Here is a 7,603-nt window from a genome sequence, read left to right as displayed (position 1 = left end):
AAATTTTGCCATTTATGATAATGTGAATGGACCTAGGGAATATTGTGTAAAGTGAAATAAGTCAGACAGAGAGAGATAAACACCACATATTTCACCTATGTAAGGAATCTAAACAAAATACGTGAGCAAACAAAACAGAAAAAAACTCACAGATACAGAGAACAGTATAGGTGCCAGATGGGTGGGGGACTGGAGGGGTGGGGGGAAAGTTTGGAAGGGATAAAGAAGTACAAATCACCACTTACAAAAATAATCACGGGGATATAAAATACAGCATAAGGAATATAGTCAATAATACTGTAATAACTAGTTATGGTGTCAAATGAATATGAGGCGTATCAGGACGACTACTTTGTAAGGTATGTAAATGTGTAATCACTATGCTGTACACCAGAAACTGATGTAATATTGTATGTCAACTGTGATGGAAAAATTTAAAAACAAAATGGCATTTAAAACATAAAAAGATAAAAATGATCCAAGGAAAGGTGATCAATTAAAACAAATTAAAGAAAGTAATCAAATGCAATTCATGAACCTTGATAAGATCTTTGAGTTTTTAAAAAGCTATAAAGGTATTTGGAAAAATTTAGTACAGACTATACATTTTATATTACTGAAGTAATGTTGATTTTCTCGTATGTTAATGGTATCCTTGTTATGTCAGAGAATGTCCTTCTTCAACATGAAGTGTATTCTCAATATCAGGAGCATAGTAGATACTTTATACCTCTTCCTTTACTCACCAGGATGCAGATGAAGTACGAATATGGAAGCGTAGTGATCCAGGGTACTGAATTCCTGAAAGCAGGTTAGGCCGCCTTGGCAGAGGAGTAGTGAATAGTTTCATACAAGCCATCTCCCTGCTGTGTTCCCCATCAGTCGGTCAGATAGAGAATGGAAGTCAATTCTGACCTGTGAGTTGACCTGTGAGTTGACCCATAAGTCTGTGAGGACATACATTTTTTTCTTAGGTAAATATCAGGAAAAAATATCTTTTGTTTTAATTTTTAATTCAATTATTTATTTATTTATATTTAGAGACTTTTTTGTATTATAAAGGAATTTTAGCATTTATTTTTGAACATATTACAGTACAAGAAATTTTATGTCACAAATAATTACAAAACACAAGAGCAGGTACAAAGTATTTCAGGTACTACCCATGTATAATGTGCATCCTTATTTTCCCGCAAAAAGTGTGCATTATACATGGCAAAATACGGTATTCACGAACAATGTACTTAGACAGATATTGCTCAAACTCTCCATTTGTTTTTCCTGCCATTAACAGCTGCCTTGCTTTGCAACTTTCCTTGAACATTCACCCTCTCTCTTCCCCATTGTGTGCCCCTCCAGATGTCACAAAGCTAACCACGGCGTTTCCCCTTGTGTCTTATGCTCCCTAGGCCTGCTTTCTTGGTTCGATTCCAAGTTTTAATGGAGCAGAATTTCCAGCCCTCTTCTAATAGAGAAGTCACAAGAGGTAAGTTTTTGATGTTTAGATGTTTTTATTCCAGTATCATACTGTAGTGTCACTTTGGGCAGATAAAAACACCTGTACCCCGTGCCCCCGCCGGGTGCTGCAGGGCGGGCACCCCAGTACTCAGTGCGCCTCACCCACCGCTGCTGTGGCTGACTTCCTGTACACAGTGCCCGGGGAGAGAGCCTTGGCAGGAGGCTAGCGGCCCGCGTCTGCAGGACAGGGAGAGACCACAGCCTGAGTGTTAGCTCTGTCCTTGGAAAAGCACAAGGGAGGCTGTCAGATCCAGGCCTGGTGTGTTCCAGGACCTAAAGGACATGCCACTTAAAAATTCGGCCACCAGAGGGCACAAGAAGGGTAGAGCAGGTGTGTCCACAGAGGGTCTGGGAAATCCTCAGTCACTGGACTCTCACAGAATCGCTGGCAGGGCTGACAGAGGGCGTTTCTTCTCTCGAAGTCGGTCAGTAAATGAATCGAATCCATTAATCCATGAATGAATAATGGAACAGTACTTAGCTATCAAAGGTGGAAATCCTGTTATTTATGGCATCATGGACAGTGTAGAGGAACCTTGAGGGCATTATGTCGAGTGAAATGTCAGACAAAGACAAATATTGTATGATCTCACTTGTGTGTGAAACCTAGAAAAGTTGACCTCATAGGAGCAGAGAGTGGACTGGTGGTTGCCAGGCCTGGGGAGTGGAAGAAATTTAGAGATGTTGATCAAAGGGTAAGAACTCCCAGTTATAACTGATAAGTCCTGGGGATCTAGTGTACTGCACAGTGGCTGCATTTAATGACATTGTGATGGCATCATATGACAGGCATTGACCTGTGTCTGACCTTTTCATTCATTGTGATGTGTCTGAGCATCATCCACTCTGTGTTTATCAGCAGTTTGTTACTTTCCATTGCTGAGTAGTATTTCCTCATGTGCATGTACCGTTCTCTTGTTGACGGGTATTTACTCTGTCATTATTAGCTACAATGAATAAAGGTACTATGAATGCTATAACAGAAGGATTTGTGAGGACATGTGTTTTCATTTATTTTTAGGCAACTACTTACAGGTAGAATTGCTGGATCATAGGGAAGGGGTATACTTAGCTTTAAATAAACCCATAAATTCTTTTTGAATAGATTTTACTGGTTTATACACTGTCCTACTTCTGAATTCTCTACTGGTCTACTGTGGCCTTAGACAACCCCGGAAGGATATCTAGAGAAACTGAACCATACCTTGGATTAGGGAAGTTGGTTCCGCAACACGGATCCTAAGAGGGAGTGTCCGTCCTCTTTGGATTCTGCATTTGCCGTCAGCCTGGCTTCACGTTGTCCCAACTGCATCACGTGACCCAGCACAGCTGCTCAGAGGCTCACAGGCAGATGCTGGGACAGAGGTGTCCTGGGCAGCTGTCAGCACAGTCCGCATGGGGACGAGGGCCTGCAGGTTGGCTCCTTCCTTCACGGTGTGGCCACTGACTCCTGACACATTAGTGTCATCCTGGGATCTGCACGGGGTTAACTCTGGGGATGGGCCTGGGAGGGTGTCACTTCAGGAGATTATGAATTGATTCAACTCTTCTGAGGGCGGTTTGATAACAGCTAATAACTTACTATAATTAAAAAGATGTACAAATTTACAGACCTGTGAAGGTATTTATTGCATCAGTATTTATAGAAGTGAAACTGGAGAAAACAAAATGTTCATCAGCCTGCTCATTAAGTAAATGATCAGTGTATCCAGAAAGGGAATATTTATGAAGCCATCACTTAAAGTGTGATTGATAATCGTTGCTAATGGGGAAAGGTTTAAGGCACACACAAGCACGCACACACAAAGACACATGGGATTACATTTTATATCTCAAGAATAAAGGAGCAGGACAGTATGCTTATTAAAATATCATTTACTCAAAGAGAATATATGGAGATATTCATGCACAGACACAGGAAACTTCCATATGATTACACTAGAAATTCATATTAATATTTAGCTCTAGGAGACGGATGAGGAGAATAAAGCAGATGGGGAGAGAGACATTTACCTTATATCTTCCCACTTGATTTTTTAAAATTATGACCTGTGCTAATTTTATCAAAATGATGGTTGTTTTTCAAAATATCAAACGAATCACTTTAAATGTGATTTTGCTCCTTCATTGAGCATCCTGACCATCCTCACTTTTCTGGAGGGTTTACTTATTTATTTGCCAATCCCAGATGTTGTTTCTTCAAGCTTTCTCCCTCAATTCAAGCAGTTCAGGGAGATGACCTGCCAGCCTCTGAGTGCCTGGACGGGAGCCGTGTGGCTGAACGGCCGCAGCTGGGCTGCACGCTTGTCGGAGAGACGGGGACGGGCTGTGGCGTGAACAGAGTGTGAGGCTGGGTGAGGTGTTGGTCCTCTGTATTTCTCTCTTACCGGGTTCCCGTGACAGGGGCCAGGTGGTATGTGGCAGAGACAGGGCAAGGATCATCTGGGAAAATGGGCTTCATGAAACCTTGGGGATGAAAAGAAGTTTCTGAAGGAAGCCCACTGGGTGTTCTCTGGGTTGTGGACGTATGTCTTGGAGCCATGAGTGGGTGATCAGCTTGGGTCACTTGGGTGCCGTAGGGCTAAGTGGGATCAGGGAGAAGCAGAGGACACAGCGGGCTGGCTGTGCACAGCTTGCGCGCTGTTTGGTGATGGGGAAGGGCCGGGGAGGAAGGCAGCCGGGAGCCGAAAAACTCCCGCCTGGGAGTCAGGTTTGCCCACTGCACAAAATGTTCTGTGTTCTAACACTTGATTAGCCTTGGGAGGGAGGAGTGAAGGTTTATTCAGCTTTTCCTTGACTGTGTCCCCAGTGTGTGCCTGAACCTGTGCAAATCGTTCCCCAGTGTATAGCTGTCCTTGGGGACAGATCGGGGAGAGAAAGAAGGAGGCAGAGAGAATGAGAGGGGGGAGACAGCTGGATTCCCCTGAGCACTGTTTTTTTGGACTTCTTCCTAAGCTCCTCTGTGGGGACAGTGCTCTTCACCATGAGCGGTGACAGCAGGAGCTGTCTGCCTCCCAAGCATGGTTCCGCACCTGGTGGATTGGTGCCTGAATAGCCACCGAATTTCCCAGTCCAGTCCCCTTCTCTGGAGCTAAGTGTCTTCCCAGAATCCCCATCAACCAAGGAGAGAGGAGGAGAGCATCATGGGAGGGCCTCCTAAAAAGAGTACCTAGAATCTGCGGAGTGGACCGAGGGAGTTCAAGACTGAGGACGTCCAGACGTGTCTCTGCCATTACCTTGCTCTCTCTTTGTCTTCATCAGTTCCGTATATCTGCTCGCTGTTTTGCAGGGGAACTCTAGCGCGGGAGACACTGCAGGTTGACTGGGCAGTGCTTCAGAGCGGAGTGAGTGGAGGGAAAGGTAGTCGGGTTGGGTGATGTCTGTTGTTGCAGCGATTTGTTCTTTAATCTGTTTATTGAGACATTGGCAGACTCTGTTCTTGTCCCTGGTGCTGGTCCAAGAAAGACAGAGCTTGCCTTCAAGGTACTTAATTCTAACATGGGATTTTGATGAGAAATGAATAATCAGGTCAATGTGTAATAGGACTTGAGATATTGATGGGAGCCAACAGGAAGAAAAATACAGTCTAAAACAGAGAGTGAAATTGTGCACATATTGCTTCAGAGGGAATGAGGGAGAAACGGCCCAAAAACAGAAAACATTTGAGTAAAGATCTGCGTGGTCTTTACTCAAGGTCAAGGGAAGGAGCCCAGACACCCTAAGGAGCTCAGTATAATCTACTTTGGTGTCTTCTAACACTTTTCCTTACCCGGGGCTCTGGAGGAGACACAAGGCCATACAGACAAGCAGAGATGCTGTTTGGAATTTTCCGAGCTGCTCTCTGAGGCTGAGGTCACCGAAGTTCGGGTGGAGGGGCACACTGCCCAGGTCTTGTCTCCCCTGCTGGGACGACAGAGTTGAGGCCTGAGAAATGTAGAGGATGCTGCCTCCTTGTCACGGCTGTTTCCTTGTGTCCTAGCCTCAGGGTAGAGACCATAAAGTAGAGATGGAAGTTCCTTCTGGACCCCACCCTCTGTCGTCCTTGGGATTCCAGAAGAATCAAAATCTCAGAGCTGGGGGAGATGAGAACTCTTGGAGCTTTATTGAATGAGAGGTGGAGGATGGCTTTCATGATAGCACCAACGAAAACATGTGGCTAGCCCACTCCAGAGAGCCAGCTCCCCAGAAGTCAGGAAAAGACTCAACATTTTGTCTCAAGTAGCTCTTTTCTTATGACAATGTCCTGGATAGATCCTCACTGCCCCCAAATGTCCCCAAAGGTAAATATAACCAAGGAGAAACTTTAAAATGAATATAATGCAAATAGAACCTATGCTTAGAGGAGACAAAGGAAAGCAACAACCATGTCTGGGAGGGATTGGCTAGGAATACTTTCTTGTAACTGTTTAAATGTACTTGGAGGGCATGCACCTAGCAGGCACGGAAGGCAGCTGAGGGCATTCGGGTGGGAGGGGTGGCGGTAAAAAGGGGCACCTTGTGGTCAGGGAAGTAGACAGGGAGGCAGGTCAGGGCGGAATTGGAGGCAGGACGTGCAGGGAAGTGAGAGACAAGGGTGCATGTACTGGGGTGGGCGGGTTTTCCTGCCTGGAGTGGTGTTGGGTGAATGTTGCGCATGCTCTTGGATGTACACATTTGTCTTCATATAGTCCGTATTTTCTTCCTAAACCCTTTCACACCAGCCTTATGCAGAAAATAATAGCATCATGCTGTGGAATCTGGGGGCAAGATATATTTCTTCAAGTTGGAAATGTCTTTAATCTTTTTGAGATCAGAAACATTTTCTCTTTTGCTCTTTAGACTTATTTCATAGGGAACAGGAACTGAGAACTGAATGATGAGCAATTACTCTAGTGCCACTGAATTTTGTCTCCTTGGCTTCCCCGGCTCCCAAGGACTGCACGATATGCTCTTTGCTACCTTCCTCTTCTTCTACTCGGTGACGCTGATGGGAAACACGGTCATCATCGTGGTTGTCTGTGTGGATAAGCGTCTGCACTCCCCCATGTATTTCTTCCTCGGCCACCTCTCTGTCTTGGAGACCCTGACCACATCTGTCATTGTCCCCGTCATGCTCTGGGGCTTGCTGCTCCCTGGGATGCAGACAATATCTCTGGCAGGATGCGTCGCCCAGCTCTTCCTGTACCTTGCTTTGGGGACCACGGAGTTTGCATTACTGGGAGTCATGGCCGTGGACCGTTACGTGGCTGTCTGTAACCCTTTGAGATACAACATCATTATGAACAGCCACACCTGCATTGGGGTGGTAATTGGCTCTCTATGCCCTTTTCCAGATCTGGCCAGTCTACGCCACGTTTCAGCTTACCTCCTGCAAATCAAACATGCTAGACCATTTTTTATGTGACCGAGGGCAACTGCTCCAACTCTCTTGCAATAATACTATTTTCATAGAGTTCATTCTCTTTTTAATGGCTGTTTTTGTTCTTTTTGGTTCTCTGGTACCAACAATTGTCTCCTACACTTACATCATCTCCTCCATCCTCAAGATCCCCTCGGCCTCTGGCCGCAGGAAAGCCTTCTCCACGTGCGCCTCCCACTTCACCTGCGTGGTGATCGGCTACGGCACCTGCCTGTTCCTCTTCGTGAAACCCAGCAGACACAGGCAGCCGAGTACAATAAGATCGTCTCCCTGCTGATTTCTGTGGTAACCCCTCCCCTTAGCCCTTTCATCTTCACTCTCTGAGACGACCAAGTCAAAGAGGCCCTTCGGGATGGAGGGAAGCAATGTTGTGAGGTACTCAGGAACTAGCCTTCCCCTACGGCATTTTGCACGGGGAGAACTCTTATTGTGGAGCCTGGAATAATCTGCAAAGTACTTATTCATCTCCGAGCTGCCTCTTGTCATCATCGAATTGTCTGTGTGCAACACAAGTCTAATAAGTCATCGCCATGGTTTTCACGTGGTTGGTTGTTAGCCTGAAAATTTATTTTATTATCTTAAAGATACACACACACACATACATATACAGGGTGGGGCAAAAGCAGGTTTACAGTTGTTTGCATGGAAAATAATACAAAACTAGTAAATAATGATACAAGAATAAAC

The 7,603-nt window shown here is 45.2% G+C and overlaps 1 pseudogene; it reads left to right on the top strand.

The window, feature by feature from the left end:
- The first annotated feature begins 6,370 nt into the window (after positions 1-6,370).
- Positions 6,371-7,306, top strand: LOC123829839 (annotated as a pseudogene).
- Positions 7,307-7,603: the final 297 nt, after the last annotated feature.

The sequence above is a fragment of the Phyllostomus hastatus genome, unplaced genomic scaffold (genome assembly GCF_019186645.2).
Source record: "Phyllostomus hastatus isolate PE091 unplaced genomic scaffold, TTU_PhHast_1.1 phas_scaffold_114, whole genome shotgun sequence".
NCBI lineage: Eukaryota > Metazoa > Chordata > Mammalia > Chiroptera > Phyllostomidae > Phyllostomus > Phyllostomus hastatus.
The sequence above is the reverse complement of the archived record's forward strand: the minus strand, read 5'-3'. Positions and strand labels throughout refer to the sequence as shown.